General features: G+C 42.8%; 1 long non-coding RNA gene across 1 annotated transcript; it reads left to right on the forward strand.

Annotated features, from left to right (window-relative positions):
- Positions 1-847: 847 nt before the first annotated feature.
- Positions 848-3,513, forward strand: LOC122236004. Its single transcript, XR_006214205.1, has 4 exons — positions 848-960; positions 1,477-1,582; positions 1,950-2,234; positions 3,430-3,513. It is a non-coding gene; the product is annotated as an uncharacterized LOC122236004 (long non-coding RNA).
- Positions 3,514-21,665: the final 18,152 nt, after the last annotated feature.

Below are 21,665 nucleotides of genomic sequence, written 5' to 3' on the forward strand. Positions count from 1 at the left end.
TCACATATTTTACTGCTAATAAAGTAAAACTATAGAAAGAGTGTGGTAGACTTGAACTTCGTCTTTATATCCAAAAGAACATGAAGCATTAAGGGTCAAGAACACGGGCTCTGGAACCAGACTGTCCGCTTTCAAACGCTGACACTATGACTTTCTAGATGTTGCCCTTGAGCAAATTACTTAGCCTCTATTATTCCATGTCGCCACCTCTAAGATAGAGTAATAGCATATCCACCGCATGGGATGATCTTTGAAGTATATTTAATGCAGTACGTGGTACAGATTAAAACACTCTTCTATACACACAATATCCATTTATCATCTAGCTATCATCGGTCTACCTATCTTACATAAACCCCACCCCATATCCCATCTTAAATAGGCAGCTGGACCACTACAGTTCCTCTCCTTATACTTACGTTCACGTCGTTCTCACTGAAATCGTGAGGAAACCTTTGGGGAAAGCACAAAAATAAATTTCATTAAGAAAAAAGATACGGCTATTTGCATGTTTTCATAACAGTTTATGCTAGGGGAAACGAATATCTTTTGGGAGGCGTATTGTAAAACTGGGAACCCGAACTCTATAAGGAAATTGCAGAGTAGATGTACAAGGGGGCTCTGTTCTGCCCTTTTTGTGTCCCAGTCCGTGTCCTTTTCAAGGACTAAGTGACCCAGGATACACATGTCACTAACAAGCTGTGTGGCAGCAGTGAGATGTAGGGACAGGCTGATGAGGACATAATAATAGTCTTGTCACTCCCTAGTGCCCACATAAAAACCTGCTGACATTCTGGCTGACCTTTATCATATCAGACTTTTCTTCTCTCCACTCCCAACACAGATATAAGGGCGGATTAATATTTATGTCAACCAAACTGCAATTTGATTAGCATCGTGCTAGGATCTGGAAAGGACATAAAAGTCTCAGATGAAATAACATAATCACAACACAAGCGAGTACGTGATTCATTCCTATTGTGTTGGCTTAACAGTTATGCTGTGGTCATTGGGGAAAGAGAAATCGTAATGTGAGTTATAATGGCCAGAGGAGATTTCAGGAAGAAGTTGGGTATTTAAGATTTAAAGAAAATGAGGGGTGCCTGAGTGGCTCAGTCAGTTAAGCATCCTCCCCTGCTCACACTCTGTCTCTCTCTCTCAAAAATAAATAAACATTAAAAAATATTTATTTATTTATTTATTTAATGCTTATTTGTGAGAGAGAGAGAGAGACAAAGTGTGAGTCGGGGAGGGGCGGAGAGAGACAGAGGGGGACACAGAATCCGAAGCAGGCTCCAGGCTCTGAGCTGTCAGCACAGAGCCCGATGTGGGGCTCGAACTCACAAACTGTGAGATTATGACTTGGGCCGAAGTTGGACGCTCAACCGACGGAGCCACCCAGGCGCCCCTAAAACATATTTTTTTTTAAAAAAAAAAAAAGAAAGATAAATATTGTATGATCTTCTTTACGTGTAGGACCTAAAACAAAACTAAACGGAACAAAAAAACTAAAACCCAAGAACCAAGCCACGAAAACCAGGCTCATAGATGCGGAGAACAGCAAAGTGGGCGGAGTCAAAAGGTACAAACCTCCAGTTATAAAATAAGTAAGTCATGGGGATGTCGAGTACAGCATGGTGACTGTGGTTAATAATACTGCACTGCATCTCTGAAAGCTGCCAGAGAGTAAATCTTCCGAGTTCTCATCAACAGGAGAAAAAAGTTCGTAACTATGTGCGATGAATGTTAAGTAGACTTACGGTGGTGGTCATTTCCCAATAGATACAAAAACAAATGATGACGTTGTATACCTGAAGCCATTATAAGGTTATATGCCAATTATACCGCAACAAAAATAAAGCAAAAGTAAATTCAACTAAAGGGAGACTATGCTTATGTGTATTTTCTAAAGCCTTTTGCTTACATTCTTCTCTTGTAATCCACACTAGGAGTCCGGTAAGCAGACAAATATTCCTAGATCATTCCCCAAAGAAGAAACCAAGCCTCAAACGGAGAAGTGGTTGCCTAGCAGCATGCATTTTGTGACAACCTGATGTGGAGACCTGATGTGGGTCCTCCAGGCCCGAACCCCGGCCTCCTTTCTTCGGTTTGTGGGTCTCCTGCGTGTGCAGCCTGAACGTCTACACAGGGATCACTGGTTTCCATATGCCCATCTCTCGTTCTGTTCCATTTTACCCTTCCTAAAGACCAGTCAGCTCTCCGACTATGAGAACGTAAGTGCTCCTGAGACACGGAGGTGAGCGATGAGGACAGAAAAATTGTGAATAGCTGTTGTGAGTTGATTTGCGATAAATGTGAAACAAAATCAGGTCTGGCCCTACAGGCGGGATCCAGGCCAAACGACATTAGGTAGCTTGTTTGATGTTTTTATATGGATGAAATCAGTTTAGAATTAAAACCAAGGGCAAACTAGAATTAGGAAAGGAATAATGAAAAGATACATATGGCTTAGAGCCTGGAGGCTATGTGTCTGTGTGTGAGGGACGGGTAATGGGGGAGGGGAGGACACCGCCGGGCAGAAATGGCACAAAGCTGCCCCAGATGATGGCTGGGAGAGAACTCGCGGGCTAATTATACTGTTGAAGGCATTGAATTGGGTTTTTCTTGGACTGGGCGGGGGTCAGATTGCTTAAGCAACTGAAATGACAGTTAGAAATGACACTGTGTGGAGCACCTGGGTGGTTCAGCATTGGACTTTGGGTCATGACAGTCATGGTCTCACGGTTCGTGAGTTCAAGCCCCGCATCTGGCCCCTGACCAGGGATTCTCTCTCTCTCCCTCTCTCTCTGCCCCTTCCATGCTCTCTCTTCTCTCTCTCTTTCTCAAAATAAGTAAATCAACTTAAAAAAAAAAAAAGAAATGATACTGTGTCCTCAGTCAGTGCACACTTAAAGAAACCCCATGCAGAAACCCTCCTAGACTTGCAGTTAAAATGTGTGGAAGTTTGAGAAAATGCCAGACTTGGTGCACTGAGGAAATGGTGGGCAGGGTGGGCCAACCTTCAGAAGATTTAGGACACTTCTGGTCCTCTTTGTCAATTGGACAAAAAGAAATAAATTCCCAAAAATGGGAATAGGAGTGCCCTTCCTGGAGGCAGGACATCGGCGCAGCCACCCAGTGCCCTGTGGCCTAAGGGCCCTGCTCGTGGTTTCTCGCTCTGCTTTCACCATCCTGAAATTATGTATAATTTTCAACAGGGGGTCTTGCTCCGGGGACCACAGTTAGTGTAGCTAGTCCCTGTTGCACAGTTCTGAGGATTAAGTGAATTAATACACACAGAATGCATAACATAACTCTAAGCATCATTGCTGTCTCTTGATAATGTTATTTATTATTTCTTCTCCTTCTTCGTCTCATCTTTGATGGTGCCACCCTCTTCCTCCTCCTTCTATTCCTTCTTCTCACTAGTGCCTGCGTTCCAGAAACACCGGGAGAGGAGGCAATGACCTCAGTCCATGCAAGCCTCACTAACCTCATAACCATCTGCCTAAGGCAGGTGAGTAATTCGTGAAAGACAAGGAGCGTCCTAAATGCCAGCATTGGTTTTAATGACCATGTATCCATCTTAGAAGAGTAAATGTGGGCCATTTCTATTAAGCAACCACGACAGCAATAGCAACAAAAACAACCAGCAATCAGGAAGTGAACCTCACACACTAAGCCTTGTACTAGGATCACATACACACACACGCACACACACGTGCACACACACACACACACACACCTCAAAGCCAACGGCACCTGTAAAGAAAAATGGAAATATAGCATAGAACACACCTATTGGAATCATGAGGACATAACGAAGTGGGTCAGAGGGACACGGGCTCAATTAGAAAAAAAGGCTTTCTGGGGGGAGCAAAGCTTTAAGCTGCATTTTCAAAGACAAGAGGATCAACATAAGTGAAGAGGAGGGAATCAGGCAGCCTCTGAGGAGAATGTCATGACAGAAGCACGGAGGCCAGAACGAGCACTCCGTGCACAGGAGACAACAAGCAGGTCTGCTTGACAGCAACAAGGTTTTAAGCAATCCAAAAGCATCATTCCCGTGCAAAAATATTTAAGGACTCAACTACGTGTGCTTATATGTGAAAGGGGTCTGTGCCCGAATAGAACCGTGAGCCTCTACTGAGACAGCTTTAAAATAATGCTGGGAACTGCGGCTTGCTCTTTCCAGTTCCTTAATAGTTTTCTCCCAAAGGGACTGTTCAATTCTCCTTGTCTTGGGGCTGCTCTGAATTCTAGCAGCCCTCACTCCCTTGGGTCTACAGACCCAAAAAAAGAAAAGTCACAAACTTTCTATTTCCCTGAGTGCGGAATAGAATTTTAATTTATAGTTGAAATGTATTATCGGGTGTTTTCTGACATTCTTTCCCAAAATAATACCACAACTATTTGCTTGTCTTAAAATTTATTTATTTTGAGAAAGAGAGAGAGAGAGAGAGAGAGAGAGAGAGAGAATGCAAATAGGGGAGGGTCAGAGAGGGAGGGAGAGAGCAATAATCCCAAGCAGGCTCTGCACGGTCAGCGCAGAGCCCCATGTGGGACTTGAACTCACAAACCGTGAGATCTTGACCTGTGCTGAAGTCGGACGCTGAGCCTACTGAGCCACCCAGGCACCCCAACACCACAGCTCTTCGTACTGAAAACATATTTTGCAGTCCGACATGTGGAAACTCATTTTGGTGAGATACTTTAATGCTTTACTGAAGAAATAGGTTTGCTTTGCTTCCTGTTATTTTTATAGCCCACTTATTTGTGATGGCGAGAGCTTTAAACAATAAACAATAAATGAATACAACTCCTCCCGCCCCCCGGATCTTCTCTGGGGAGGATGTGGGGGATCTGGACGTTAACCCACACCAGGAGGAGGGGCTGATTGGAACCCTGGGGCCGATTCCCGGTTTCAACATGTCTGGGTTATGGTTATTCTCTGTGCCTCCGTTTCTTTACCTATTAAGCGGAGATTGTCATTTTCATTTCCTAGTAAATGCTTATAAAACATGTTCAAAGTCCTTGTGAAATACAAATATAAATAAATATATTTATTTAAATACAAGCATGAGAGTAATCCCTCCTAGTTATGGTAGAAATACAAAACCTCTGTGATGTTACAAGAAAAGTCCTCAGAATAGGGCACTGATCATTCCCCTCGGCCCTCTCACATGGCAACCCAAATGTCACTGACAATTGTATTCATTTATATGTGGCCCAGTTTTGAGGGAGGGGCCTTAGTTCTGGTCTTTGAATTACCCTCCTACGCTTCCTAACATGTGTATGTTGGCAGGTTTCCTTCCCCAAAATTTCAGATGTCAAAAACTGACACTTTTCTAAAATAAAGCAAAAGTGAACGTATTGACAAATTAAAAATTTTAACTGTAGGCGTACAAAAGGTTAAATGTATTCTTAGATTCCATGGACATAAAATCACTCTGTCAAATTGTGCGTGTTCCTGCACACTGTCAGCACATCAGCAAAGGACAAAAACCAGTTTGGGTTCGGTAGAAGTGTGCCAAAGGACCACACTTGGGGCAGCACTACCAGAAAGCACTTTCCTCAAGCTTTCCTTCCATCATTCCTTCCTGTGCCCACCCAAAAACTATTCTTGACATCGACAGCACGACTCCACATGGAGGCATCTGCAGCTAATGTTGGAGTTTTAGGGACCGCATCTTCCCAGACTTTTTCTCCATTTCAAGTCCCAAGGTGCATCTGACCAGTTCCTCAATCACTGGGAACGGGCATAGCTTTCCTGTGCAGAAAGCGAATTAGGCGTGCCCGGGTGGCTCAGTGGTTAAGCGTCGGGCTCTCGATTTGGGCTCAGGTCATGATCTCACGTTTGTGGCATTGATCCCCAAGTCAGGCTCTGGGCTGACCGCGTGGAGCGTGCTTGGGATTCTTTCTCTCCCTCTCTCTCTCTCTCTGCTCCTCCCTGGCTTGTATTCTCTCTCAAAATAAGTAAATAAACATTAAAAAAAAAAAGCAAAATATTCTAGTCTTGCCCAAACAGCTCCAAAGTCTCCCACCGATCCCAGGCTATCTCAGAGACTCCCGAGATGTGACGTGGTTATGCTTAGTCAGTCAAGAACACCCAAGAAAGATGCTAGATCCCAGGTCTTGTCCCAGTTCTTGTCTGCATGTCCCAGTTCTTGATCCAGAGCCAGTGGGGCCCAACTGAGTGAGGGACTGTAGAGGTCCTTTCTTCTCCTCACCCTTTGGTTTTGTTTGTTTGCTTTTGTTTTTGTTTTTGGTGACCTCTGCACCATGGTAATGACCACTGCTTCCTCAAAAAAAATGTTTCCAGTCAGCCATCCTTATTCCTTGGCAACATTTTTTCTCTAATAACTGCATTCCTGTGATATCAGATAACTAGAAAATAAAGAACAGCCAATGGGTATCAATCTTTATGACTTTAAGACCTAAAGGAAATAAATCGCTGAAACTTCAAGCTCAGCCCTGATGATGTAATGATGGGAGGCTGCAAGGAGTGACAATTAAAGATTGTTTATCTGCGGTCCGAGGAAGATGGAGATCCAGAGACTCCCTGAAAAGCTATGAGAAGCTATGCATATACATGAATTTTCCTGTAAAATGGGGCCTTTGTTTCCACCAGATTTTCAAGAGTTGCGTAAAGAAAGGTTTAAAACCTCTAATTTAAGCAATCCTAAGTGGAAGAGTAGATCTTTTTTTACTTCAGTTTTTACAGTGTTAGATTCAAGCCTTAGTTAACATTCCCTCTTCACCTAGACACTATGTTTTACAAATTATGAGTCATGATCTATATGATGAATCACAATGGGCATTAAAGAATAAATTGGAAGAGAATGAAATAATCACCAGGGCCTCACCTGTAGTAAGGTAGATACTATTTTATGATACTTTTGTCGTGTATGTATACCAGGTCTTGCTATGAAACATATTTCTTTCTTCTTTTATTAAAAATGTTTTTAAATGTTTATTTTGAGGGAGAGAGAGACAGCACAGAAGCAGGGGAGGGTCAGAGAGAGAGAGAGGGAGACACAGAATCGGAAGCAGGCTCCAGGCTCTGAGCTGTCAGCACAGAGCCTGACGCGACTCGAACCCATGAACTGTGAGATCACAACCTGAGCCAAAGTTGGATGCTTAACCGACTGAGCCACCCAGGTGCCCTGAAACGTGTTTCTTACACAGGCAGAACCAAAAAGAGTTGACAGCCACTGATGCAGAGCTTTCATTTTTAAAAAAAAATTTTAATGTTTACTTATTTTTAAGAGAGAGAGAGAATCTGAAGCAGCTCTGCACTGTCAGTGTGAATCCCAATGCGGGGCTTGAACTCACAAACCGTGATATCATGACCTGAACCAAAATCAAGAGTTAGGTGTTTAACCGACTGAGTCACCCAGGCACCTTGAGCTTTTGCTCTTAGACTTGAGTGTTTGCAAGGATGACCCGGGCAGTGAACTAAAATGCATAGTCCCAGGCTCCACCCACAGAACCTGCTTCCTAGAGACCCGAACACACCCAAGCTCTGCAGGTGAATCTGATGGAGGCAGGTTCCCAGAGCACTCAGATGAATACCCATTTGGAAGCACAGACTGAGTACAAAGTCTTGGCAGTCACCCCGATCAGAGTGGAAAGACCAGCTCAGGTACACTGGCAATTTACTCTGTGAGCCCCAGTCTCTTTATCTATGAAATGGTATTGAATATGCCATCACGTGGAGTGGTTGTCAGGATTACAGGAAATAGCGTGGGTACCCAGTCCGTTATATAATATGCAGAGCAAAATGAAAACGCGGGGTGGCTAGTTCAGACAGTATCCAGAATTTCAAGGTGCTGGTAGCAGATTAAGGCAAGCGGGGGTCTCTCTGAGCCTAGGGTCTTGTGCGGCCACACAGGTCCACACCTACGAAGCCAGCCGTGCGTGTGTGTGTGTGTGTGTGTGTGTGCGCGTGTGTGTGCAAAGCATCTAATACCGTCTGGAGTATACAGAAAAGGCTCACAACGAGGGCAGCTTTATCTAGCTAGAGCATATGTAAATATAAATATGAAGCATTTTCTATAAAAGCATTTTAAACAAAAGCACTCCACTATAAATAGACCAAGGCATTAAGGCACTTAAGCTAAACCATTATGATGCTGATAGGAGTTGATTTCAACTTTCTTAATTAGGTTTCCAGGATGCTGTGTTCCACAGTTTGGTGGTTTGAAGGAAAACAGCTGGGTAAGTACACCTGCAGGATCATGTCAGGCTTGTCCCAGCTGCGCTACCCCCAGGGGTACTCCCTCAGCGGGGTCCCAGTCAGGAAGGGCTCCATCTCCTTTCAGCCGGGGCACCCCGAGTGTGTTGGGGGGGAGGGGCAAGCCAGGTCCTGGCACACACACACCTCCCCACCCCCCCCCGCCCCGCCCACCGCCTCAAACCCTCCCAGGAACTATTCAGCAGCCAGATGAAGTCCTGCTCCTTTGATCAATCAGTACAAGAGAAATAAAGCACTTTCAAGATCTAAGAATAATTCTCAGAACTTCATATGAAGTGGAAATCAAGTATTATTAATGTCAGTTTAACAATGAAAAAATAGCATGTAGGAAAACGCACTCAGAACTTCCGGGCGACTCATCCACTTGCTTCAGTGGTTGTTATCTCTCTGCTTCCAACTCACCCAATTACATTCCCACCAAGGCCACTCGTAGCTGACCTACGGCCATTTCTACTTAAACGCCTTATCCTCGAATGGGCTCAAAACCAAATTTTGCATCATTGTTCCTCACAATGGCTTCTTTTCCTCCTGACTTTCCATTTTTGTGTTAGTATCCCAGGCCAAGACCTTGGAATATTCTGTAGTTTATTTTTCCATAGGCCGATTCCACCTAACACGTTGTTTGTGTTCTAGTTTTGTGTGTGTTCCTCCCTCGCCCCTACTGAGTTCAAGCGAGCCCAGGGGGCGGGAACCGTGATTCTTTTCGCCCTGCCAGCATCAAACAAGGCCCATCCTCCATTTCCTTAGTGGTAGAGGGTGGGGGGCATTTGTAGCAAGCCCTGTTTGTATGACACCACTGGCTGGTATCTCCACCCCCATCTCCCAACACTTGGGACCCACAACAAATGTCACATTTGGCAATTCTTGTGTTTCCATTAAGAAATAGCTGCTTGGGATCGAGTTAGGTGTGTGGGACTTCTACTTTTCCAATTGGGTAACAAGATAACACTTAACTTGAAAGTACTTAAATTTAAGTACCTCAAACCATTCTTGTATGACTTTTTTTGATATCTTAATATCCAGGATTACCTCTGTGGTATATCAGTCCACAGACTTAAGAATAACACATCAATCAATCTAATGTGATAGGGCAGGTTCTGCTACACTATTCCAAGGCCCGATTCTTGACTCCAAGCATCTTAAAATTGAATTGAGGAAGCTGCCTATGAAATTCGAAACAAATCAAAGAGTCCTAATGGCTGAAAGAAGTCTTCATGGAAGTGAGTTTGGGCTTGAGCTTTGAAGGATGAGAAGGGTTTGGAAAGACAGAAGGGATACAAGAGAAGGCAGTTGGGGGAAACAGCAAAGACCCTAATATTACCACGTATAAAACATTAGCAAGGAAATCAGCCTGTCTAGGGATAAGAGTTTATATTTGGGGATAGAAGTTACCCGAGTTTGTATGTTTAGGTAAGCCTGGAACATTAAGTCTTGGAATGATGAAATGACCTTGAACTTAATCTGGTAGGCAGGAGAAAACCATCACAAACTCTTTTTAAGGAAGCGGATGAAAGAGTCTGGGCATAAGAATCTGTCACTGGGGCATGTGATGATTTGGAAGGATGAGGACTGGGAGGTGGAGGAGAGGGGGGAGGTTTTGCCATAATCCACATGTGACATGATGAAAGGTTGGCCAGCAATAGAGGTAGTAAAATGGAGGAGAAAAAAAGAGGAACAGATCTGAGAGTTGTTGAGAAGACTTAATACAGTCCACAAGTATCCACTGAGTGCTTACTAAGTGCAAGAGCTTCTGGCATGTCCTGGGAAATCAATGGCGAATAGAACACACATGATTCTGCCCTCCCAGAGGCTGTCTTCTAGTGGGGGATACAGACAAAGAAGCAGGCAATTACAGTACAGCACTGTAAGGACTCTGATGGGAAGGTGGGGAGTATTCTCCATGGGCACATACAGAAGAACTCCCAACCCTAATGGGTCAAGGGCAGTGGGGAGAGTCAGGGAAGACATCTAAATAGAAGGACATCTGATATAGGAGGAAAGGGTTGAAGAAAGGAAAGTATTCTAAGCAAAGGAAATCACATGCAATAAAATGTTGAAGTCACATGCTCAACACAATACATACAGAAAAACAAATATACCTTAGAAACATCTCTCAATCGTCAAATCATTTCTCCTTGAGTAGGACCCAGAAGGGATGCGAAATGACAATGTGATGATACGACCCTGGGGCTAAGTCTTCTTTCTGGACTTGAAGATAATGGAGACCGACCAGTTTTGTATTCCTGCCTTTTTCTCTGAAAAAGTAAAGTCCCAAAGTATCAGAAAAAGGTGCGAAGATCCTTGCTCCAGGCAAGATGCTGCCTGAAATACACTTCACAATACACTTCGCGATATGTACAAAGACAACAAGGCTTTGGAGAACAACATGTGTCTGGTTGTTGCATCTACAGTGATACCCCATTATCTGCTTAAGGTTGGACGCCTAAATTTTTTCTATAGGTTGTAAAGACCCATTTGCAAAAGGGCAAATGGGAGGATGGATGTACCAGCCTGTGCATTCACGAGCAAAGCGATGGCAGGACAGGTAAAGTGTATGAAACAAGCTTATGGACCAGTAGCATTGACGATGGCCTCCTTATTTAATAAAGGGAATAATGCAAGAAAAGCAGATTTGGGGGTGAAGGTAACGAGTTGAGTTGTGAATATAGTTAGTCCGAGGTGTCTATGAGACCTTCACGTGGAGCTATCCAATTTGCAGGTGAGTTTGGAGCTCAGAGGAGAGGTCAAGTCACCTTGTATAACACATGCTTTCTTTGAAAAGAAAACAGATCTGGAGTAAATATTGAGAAATGTTAACACCTGCTAAGTTTTATTAGTGGAGATATCGGAGTTTGAATCACCCACGGAACAATTTTCTTGAGCTAATATTTTACCTTTTCATTAAATGAAATATTGCAAACATAGAGAAACATGAAGGGAATCATTTAACAAACATACCTACCAATCATCCTCAGCCCTGAACCTTTCAATCAATTTACCCAGAAACCACTAAGGCCGGCAGATGAAAAACCCACTCTTTCTCCTCTTTCCCATCTCTTGCCCCACCCTCTCTTCCTCATCTGTTTACTCCTCCTCCTTCCCATTTTGTCATGCCCTTGTCTCTCTTCCCTTCCTTTTCTCTTTTTTAAAATAAAGTATTTTTAAGGTTATTTATTTTGAGAGAGAGAGCATGCAGGAGCAGGGAAGGGGCAGAGAGAGACAGGGAGGGAGATGGAGAATCCCAAACAGTCTCTGTATTGCCTGCACAGAGCCCAATGCAGGGTTCGATCCCATGAACTGTAAGATCATGACCTGAGCTGAAACAAGAGTCTGACGCTTAAGCGACTGAGCCACCCAGGTGCCCCCCGCTTCCCTTTTCTCTTGACCCTCGTTCATCATCTCCATCTGGTATAGGTCTTCTATGATGTTACCTTTCCCTTCAACAGGACTAAGTTTACAACATCTTCCTCTGTATCACCCTACCTTTCCACAGCCCGTGATGGAATCTGAGAAAAAAGATGGTGACTGTTCTCCAAAGAACCCGTTTACACAGGTGCTACCTCCATTCTGCTCTGAAGAAGCTCCAGTCGACAAATGCAATTTGTGAATAGCACCCATACACCCAATAGAACACACTGCCCTCCAGACTAACCAGGCTTCATTCTGTAACCCTCTCACCGTGTTCGTCGTACGCACTTTGCTCTTATACTTCTGCTCACCCTCTCATTTCTTCCTTGGCTTCACACCTGCGTTCAAGTCATTCATCGTGGTCATAAGAGATGAAACATTATTGTCAATGTCAAATCCCTCAACACCTAAAAACTGAAATAAATTTTGTAATCCCCTTTGACCAGGAACAGGGTGACCAACATCCTGTGTGCAACTGAGCACTCCATTTGGAGTGCTACATTTTGATCCCTGTTCAACTTTAAATCATTTTTCTTGACTCTCCTTAAACAATTAATCATTTTTTAAAAATCTTTTTGTTAATGTTTATTTATTTTTTTGAGAGAGACAGAGCATGAACAGGGGAGGGGCAGAGAAAGAGGGAGACAGAGAATCTGAAGGAGGCTCCAGGCTCTGAGCCGTCAGCACAGAGCCTGACACAGGGCTTGAACCCACGGACCATGAGATCATGACCTGAGCCAAAGTTGGCCGCTTAACCCACTGAGCCACCCAGGTGCCCCCCGTATTTGTTTTTCTTGTCTGGCTTATTTCACTTAGCATAATGCCATCAAGCTTCATCCATGTTGCGCAAATGTCAGGACTTCTCTTTTTTTTATGTCTGAATAATATTCCTCTGTGTGTGTGTGTGTGTGTGTGTGTGTGTGTGTGTGTGTGTTTTCCCTTTATTCATTCATCTATTGGTGAACATGAGTTGTTTCAGTAGCTTGGCTATTATAAATAGTGCTTCAATGAACATGGGGTGTATACTTCTTTTCGAGTTAGTGTTTTCATTTTCTTCGGATAAATGTGGAATTGCTAGATCATATGGCAGTTTTATTCTTATTTTTTTCAGGGACCTCAATACTGTTTTCCACAGTGGTCGCACTGCTTCACATTTCCCACCAACAGTGCATGAGGGTTCTCTTTCTTCCACATCCTTACCAAGCCTTGTTATTTCTTGTCTTTTTAATAACAGCTATTCTAACAGGTGTGGGGTGATATCTCATTGTGGTTTTGACTTGGATTTCCCTGATGATGACTGAGGTTGAGTACCTTTTCAGATACCTGTTGGCCATCTGTAAACCGTGGCTCTTAATGAAGATGATGATATGTATTGATGCTCCTCTATGAAGCTTCTTCTTCACCCGTGTTTGCCTCTAGTGCCCTTCGGACACTTAACAATTAACACTGTATTTTGTCCCTTAGCTTGTCACGTCATTCTGTCAAGATTTCATGTTCCCTAACTGCATGAGCCACATGACCATGTGTAGAAGCGATTATAGAACAATGACAACATCTCTTAAAATAGTCACTTGTCAAAGTCTTATGCTTATTCCAGATAGCCTGTCATATTTCAGTGTTTTAAATGTCTCTTTAAAGTATGATCCAGGGGCGCCTGGGTGGCTCAGTCAGTTAGGCTTCTGACTTCGGCTCAGGTCATGATCTCACAGTTTGAGTTCAAGCCTTGCATCGGGCTCTGTGCTGATAGCTCAGAGTCTGGAGCCTGCTTCTGATTCTGTGTCTCCTTCTCTCTCTCTGCCCCTCCCCTGCTTGCACTCTGTCTCTCTCCCTCTCAAAAATAAACATTAAAAAATTTTAAAAAATAAGAAAGCATGATCCAGCTTGATGAAGGCAAGAAAATACTGTTGCAATTATTACATTTCTTTTTTTTTTAATGTTTATTTATTTTGAAAGAGACAGAATGAGCACATGTGCGTGCGAGTGGGAGAGAGGCAGAGAAAGAGGAAGAGAGAGAATTTCAGGCAGGCTCCACATTGTCAGCACAGAGCTGTATGCAGGGCTTGATCTCATGAACCGTGAGATCAGGACCTGAGCCAAAATCAAGAGTCAGACACTTAACTGACTGAGCCACTCAGGGGCCCTGCAACTATTCCATTTCAAATGTTTGATCAGATGTGAGATTAACCAATTTATTCATTTATGATACCCATCAAAGGTGATTTGGAGTGAGTTTTTGTTAAAAATAAACTCTCAAAAGACAAAGACTTGCCACCACTGAGAATACACAAAACTCGTGTCACAGGCTCCAGAGGCAATTATGAAAGAGGAGCTCCTTCGGAATGCAAACTGGTGCAGCCAGTCTGGAAAACAGTATGGAGGTTCCTTAAAAAATCAAAAATAGAACTACCCTACGACCCAGGAATTGCACTACTAGGCATTTATCCACGGGATACAGGGGTGCTGTTTCAAAAGGACACATGCACCCCAAGGTTTACAGCAGCACTATCAACAATAGCCAAAGTATGGAATGTCCAACGACAGTTGAATGGATAAAGAAGATGTGGTGTATATATACATTGGAATACTACACGGCAATCAAAAAGAATGAAATCTTGCCATTTGCAACAATATGGGTGGAACTAGAGGGTATTATGCTAAACGAAATTAGTCAGAGACAAATATCATCTGACCGCTCATATGTGGAATTTAAGACACAAAACAGATGAACATAAGGGAAGGGAAGCAAAAATAATACAAAAACAGAGAGGGAGACAAACCATAAGAGACTCTTAAATACAGAGAACAAACTGAGGGTTGCTGGAGTGGTGTTGCGTGGGGGGGATGGGCTGTATGGGCAAGGGGCTTTAAGGAAGACACTTGCTGGGATGAGCACTGGGTGATGAACCACCAAATTCTATTCCTGAAGTCAGTATTACCATACGTTACCATAGGTTAACTAACTTGGGTTTCAACTTCAGAAAATGCTAAAAAACAATAACAACAAAAGAGGAGCTCCTGAGGTGTAACATCACATCACTGTATACTTTCTCAGTGATCACTTTAAAGGTACAGCTCAACTTCTGCTATTTAAGTTTTGCCGTAATTATGTAAAACTTAATTGCAACAGGTTAGTGCCAAACCTTGTGCCTAGCTCCTCTTAGAATAGCACTAAGCACATAGTAAGTGCTCAAAAATACGTAATTGATTTGGGGCTCAGTACTAAAGTGGAATTAAGGGTGTGTGTGTGTGTGTGTGTGTGTGTGTGTGTGTGTGTTAAGGTGGAATTAAGGTTTGATCTGACACAAGCAGATAGCAAAGAATAGTTAAAAATATTACAAAGGAAATACATTTTCTCACATATAAGTAAACCTGGATTCTGGCCATCGATTAAGGGATACATAACCTGGGTCCTTCACTCACTCACTAGTGGCAGCGTACAAAGATTGCCTGAAAGAAATTGGGGGTCTGATAACCTATGTTCAAATTCAGAGAAATGATGAAATCTAGGATTCTTTCCTTAAATTAATGTTGAGTAACTTCCGACCCCTAGGCACTGTGAGAGGCCCTGGAGATACAGCCCTGGAAGGACCACCCAGAGGGCCTCCCTGGTAATCATTGTGATGAGAGCTCGGAAGGAAAAGTGGGATATACCACCAAAGTGAGTAACAGGGGGACAGACAGGGAAGAAATTTCCAAAACTGTTCCTTGATCTGAAAAAAAAAAAGCACTGCTTAAATGGTTATAGATATAGATCCACCTTTATGACACGGTTCTTGCTGAGCTACCAAAATATTGACAGTGTATCTGGGACTAATGGAAATAGGAAGAAAACTACCAGTGATTGAAGGTGAAGTAGTTCATAATGACGAGATGTAGGAAGTATGCTGGGGTCAATATAATAAAGCTCAGATAATATTACAGAACGTAGTTCCAATACAGGTCACCTGGTCAGGAAGACATCTTTATTATGGTTTTAAAGTACCCAACCTACTTGTGGAACCAGTTGAAGCTGTTTATATAAAAGCTTATTGGAGAGAGGCCAAAATATTAAGAGAGAAAGCAATCGCCTGTGGATTGGAGAAAAGATCTAGCTACTGCAATTCATTACTTAAAAAAAAAATTAAATCTGGGTGCTTATGTTTGTTAAAAAAGAAAAAGGAACCAAGGGATAACACAAAATGTTATTTGTATGATAGGAGCCTCTGGTTTCGAACTGTCTAGACACCAAAAGTGCTTATCAAAATGTAAACTTCATGTGGGTGGGGATTTCTGTCTATTTTGTCTACTGCTCTTTTTGAAGAGCTAAGAATAGGGCCAGGCGTTAGCAGCGCTCAATATTTTTAAATGAGTGAATGAGCGAGAAGCAAAGTAAGAAATGGTGTCAGTATTTAGGTAGGAAAGGAAGAAAATCCTCAAAATGTAAATCGTGTCGCCTTTAACATAACAACAAGTTGAAGTGATTGAATACATTAAGTTCATGAAAAGAAACTATAAAACATACTTTCGTGCTAACAGAGGAAGTATAAAAATATAAGCGGACAGTTCACTCAGGATGTCGTCCACGAAGTCAGATAATGAAATTACAAAGCTGTTTAAAAGGGTGTTGAATTACATTATGTCCAATTTGTAGTTGCAAATTGGGTGGTTTCCATAAGACTTCCATCCAAAGGATTGTTTTGCTTGCCATGTGACATTACCAAACTGCAGTTTGGAAGGTACAATGATGTGGGTGTATCCACACCTGTATGAGTCTATACGGAACCAGTGTCCTTCTATTTGAACATGATACTATTTTTTTTATAGTTTTTTTTAACGTTTATTTATTTTTGAGACAGAGAGAGACAGAGCATGAACGGAGAAGGGTCAGAGAGGGAGACACAGAACCTGAAACAGGCTCCAGGCTCCGAGCTCTCAGCACAGAGCCCGACGCGGGGCTCGAACTCACGGACCGCGAGACCATGACCTGAGCCGAAGTCGGCCGCTTAACCGACTGAGCCACCCAGGTGCCCCTGAACATGATACTATTAACGCTGATTTTTATCTGCATTTTTTTCAATGTTCCCACAGACCAATGTGTAACTCACCACCAGTAGTCACTTCCACGTGTCTTGTCCTTTGTTTCGCTGTCCCAATTTGCACTGCCAGATGATGCTGTCATGCTCAGTCTGCTGAAAGGCCTTTGCTTAGGAGGAGGCACCTGATTCCCGCTGACTCCTCCTGGGGCTGATACGCTAGCTCTATTGTCTTTGGCACCCCATCATTATGTCATCCAACTTTTCATTTTTTCACCTACCTTTGAAGGGCTTTCTCCTGACCAAGCGAGTCCTTGCTGTCGCTGCACCTTGCCTAATGCAGATACTCCTTCAAAAGACTGCTCTGCTGAGGGGCACCTGGGTGGCTCAGTCGGTTAAGCATCCAGCTCTTGACTTCGGCTCAGGTCATGATCTCGTGGCTTGTGAGTTTGAGCCCGGCGTCAGGCTCTCTGCGGAGCCTCCGTATCCACCTCTCTCTGCCCCTCCCCCTCTTGCACTTCCTCAAAAATAAATAACACAACGTTTGAGAAGAAGACTTGTTTGTATTGAAATAGCGATGACCAGCAACTCCTACGTTTGGATAAAAATGAACGATTACAGTAAAACCACAGAGTAATAAAATTACCAGTACTTTGTTCAGCTACTACTCCACAGCAGACAGAACAGACTCACTTTACTACTCAGTCAATAACATTTATTGGGAAGATATTTTATATACTGTGTGAACTCTTATCCACTCCAATAGCCCCTAAGTGCAAACTTTAGTGATTCTCCTGATTATTTTTTTCAATTCCTATATGATGCTTCTTAGGATTCAAAAGAAGGTGGAAATGCAGGAAATTTACATGGAACAAGTCAATAAACATCCTTCAGGAAACAGGGGATCTACCAGCTGCTAGGCACTGTGCTGCGCCCTGGACAAAAAGAGTCAATTAAGTAAGGTATATTCCCAAGTCGTGGGAATAAAAGGCACAACGTAGGGATCACAGTCAATGATATAGTAAAGCATTGTATGCTGACAAATGGTAGCTACAGTTGTGGAGAGCCTAGCATAGTGTAAGGAGAAGTTGAATCACTAAGCCGTGCACCTGACACTAATGTAACATTGTGTGCCGACTGTACTCAAATGAAATTTTTTAAGAAGACATATTCCCTTCCTTGACCTAGCTCACAGCTGGGTGGGGGACCAGCCAGGTGCACAGTGCAAGGGGAGAAACAGCAGAATGACCAGGGTCCCGGGGTGGCACCAAGGGATTAATTACGTCTGTGGGTGTGGGGAGGGGCAAGGATGTCATGGAAGCCTTCAAGAGAAGGTACTTAGACGCCAACTCTGAGTCCATCCGGCAGAAGAGAGGGGAGGACATTCCCAGAAGAGAGAACAGATGACAGAGAGGTGCAGAGGAGTTAAGCAGTGTGGTGTGCTCTGGGATTTCCAAACAGTGCCCTGTTGCAGAGAGTAGGGTGCTTGGGCAAACAGAAAGAGGTTAAATATTACGTAGGCAGAGATTATGTTTGTAAGGTGTGGAATGGGCCCACTTAAACTCCCCATGAGCTGGATGGGGCTGGCCCCGACAGCCGCGAAGACAAGGGTAGTGTGTAAAATCATAGGACTCTTCTTTCTATGACCATATATACAATGTAAAAGGCAACAGCCTTATATAGTTGTTTTTTTAATGTTTGTTTTTGAGAGACAGAGAGTGCCAGCAGGGGAGGGGCAGAGAGAAGGGGACCCAAGATCCAAAGCAGGCTCTGCGCTGACAGCAGAGAGCCTGATGTGGGGCTTGAGCTCCTGTCCCGCGAGATCATGACCTGAGCCGAAGTCAGACGCTTAACCAACTGAGCCACCCAGGCACCCCATATAGCGTTTAAAATAAAATACATCTTTTCCCTTGAGGTCCATTTCCATTTCAGTGGTTCTACATTTTATGTGGTGACTCTGACGTGTAATAAAAATGTACCTGTTAACCATAGGAGAGCAATCAGGACCCAGTTTATTTTTTTGAAAAGAACGGAGTGTTCTTTTTCTGATGGACATTAACTATGTTCCTCTTTAGCTGGGACAACTCTTTGTTACCTTTACAGAACTGCCCACCATGTAGTTCTCCCTGCGGGTTAAAGGAAAGATTATAGATAGCCTTGTATCCTACTGACACAAAGTATGCCTTTAATAGTAAATAGCTGTTGGCTGGCCAAGTCTATCAGACATTAGCTACATTTAGAGCACATGATACAAGAAATGCACAGTTTGGGGGCGCCTGGGTGGCTCACTCGGTTAAGCGTCCGACTTCCGCTCAGGTCATGATCTTGTGGTTTGTGGGTTTGAGCCTGGAGTCGGGCTCTATGCTGACAGCTCAGAGCCTGTAGCCTGCTTCAGATTCTGTGTCTCCCTCTCTCTGCCCCTCCCCTGCTTGCTCTCTCTCTCTCTCTCTCTCTCTTTCAAATAAATAAACATTAAAATAAATAAAAAAGAAAGAAATGCACAGTTTTACGAGTTGCTTATGAGCTCTGCTAAATCTGTCACATTTGATAAATTCTTTGTTTACAAATGAGTGCAATCTGTTAACGCTCATTTGTACGAATTCACCATATTTTTCATTTAGCTCTGTTAAAAGGATATTATAATGCTAACTGCTGGTAACTATTAGGCGAAGAATATTCCCTTTGAATAGTACAGTGTTTGGCCTGTGGTAGAGTGGTACTTAATACAATGTTTGTTGAGTCAAAATGGGAATTATTAATAGCTTCTAATCAAGGCCTTTGATTCTTCAGCAACCACATCTCTTTATTTTCAAGTTCTATTTTATGGACAAGTGCTGTCCAGTAGAGATATGATTTACTTCACATGTGTAATTTTATATTTTTCCATATTCATATTTGTAAAAGTAAAAAGAAACAGTTGGAATTAATGTTGATATATTTTATTTAACCCAACATGTCAAAGTGTTAGCATTTCGATATGTAATCAATATCATATTTATTAAAGAGGTATCTTACACTCTTCCCTAAGTCTTTAAAAATCTGGCGTACATTTTATACTTATAGTACATTTCAATTCAGATGATAAATTTTCATCAGAAATTCTTGAGCTGCCAGTTGGTTAAGCGGCTGACTTTGGCTACCCTCACAATCTCACGGTTCGTGGGTTCAAGCCCCACGTCAGGCTCCGTGCTGTCAGCGCAGAGCCTGCTTTGGATCTTCTGTTCCCCTCTCTCTCTGCCTCTTACCCACTTGCACAGTCTCTCAAACATAAATAAACATTAAAAAAAATACTTGAGCTGCATTTGGATTTCAGAATATTTCGTTGAAAGGGTAGGTTCCTATATCCAAGTTTTTTTCCCTAACGATTAAAAATTCCCCAATAACTGAATCAAATATCAGCTTTTAAAATGATTTAAATTACTTAAAAATGAAATCGAATAATAAATGCAGTTCCCTAGTCACATCAGTGATACGTCAAGAGCTCAATAGCCACATGTAGCTAGTATGTAGTGTACAGGATAGTGTAGTTCTAGAAAATTCCACTCCGGAGGGCTGGGGATGGACAATGCTCTTTTAGCACATTTCAGTGGAAGTTTAGAATCTTGAAGATCTTTATTTTTCTTTTGTTTTCTCGGTACTTCAATTTTTTTTTTCTGAAATCTTTGTTACCCTAATACCTTAAGTTAGAAACCTCTGAATTCAACATGCCACATTTGGCTAATAATCCTAAAGAAAATTGCTCCAAGCCTTAAAATATTCCTTTTGTCACTTCTTCGCAGTCACAGACACTGGGAGCTATAGATTCTGCTCATGAGCATTCTCGTTATTAAGGAGTATAGCTAAATAAATTGTGATTCATCCCCAATACTGCTTCATGCCAGTTTGAGGGGAGGAGAATTCATACAGGTGCACATACGCAATGACTCAATGACTTTTTTTTTTTCTCTAACCTATGCCAAATGAATTTTCATTATATACCAACCCTAACATTGTAGGCATGAAGGAGGATTATTTGAATGCCATTTTGGGGGGATAGAGTTGTTCCTAGTCTATTTTGGTAGCCAGGATTATGGACTTGAGTTATCTACCCAATAAAGACTCCCTTTGAATGTAGTGCCAATATTATAAAATTTTCTTTATGGATTGATCTCAAAAATAAGTATCCCTTAGTGTTGCTACATAGTTTTCAGTAAGTTTCAGTACATGAACACAGCGTAGCAAACACAGCTAAGGGATGTGCCCATGACTTTTAACATACACTTTAAAAGCCACTGTGCCAGAATCTTGGGCTCTCCTTTGAGCGCTGTCTTTAATTAGCCACTACACCCCACAGGCATAAAGAACCCAATGGAAATGAACCTATGGGTACTGTAACCAGTACATGATTGAAAGTACCACATGTTCCAGTAATCCCCTTTTATACACTATCAACCCAGTGCATCTGTGATCTTCAGTAAGTCAGGTGCGTGGACTTTTGTTAACATGGAAATTAAATGTCTCTCTGGGTCAATACAAGGATAAAGACATAGGATACTATGTGAATGGGCACTGAGAAGCAAATTCCAAGCTACCAGTTGAAGGGATGATTCGTATTCCAATGGGGTTGGGCACTGTTTCATAGATACTTGTTTATTTCCATGTTGACACGTGGACCATTATAGCACAGGGTACACTCCCGTGGCTGCGGCAGCCAATGGTGCTGTGGACACTGCATCAGCAGCCCCTATAGGCAGCAGTGGCTCTAGTTGATCCGAAAAGTACAGGCTTCTGCCCTGGCAACTTCAGTACATCTTGGTGATTCAGGATCTCCGCAGAGGGACTGTGAAAGCTTGGCATTCCCTGGTGTGCCCCATAATTCGGGATGCAGCCTCGCAGTTCTAAAGCCTGAATTTTATTCGAGGGGTGGTGACAAACGCCAACGGGATCTTGTGACTTTTATTTGTTTTGTGAAGTCGCGAAGTGTTTACAAGATAAACTGCTAAGGGAAT

The sequence above is a fragment of the Panthera tigris genome, chromosome F3 (assembly GCF_018350195.1).
Source record: "Panthera tigris isolate Pti1 chromosome F3, P.tigris_Pti1_mat1.1, whole genome shotgun sequence".
Classification (NCBI taxonomy): Eukaryota; Metazoa; Chordata; class Mammalia; order Carnivora; family Felidae; genus Panthera; species Panthera tigris.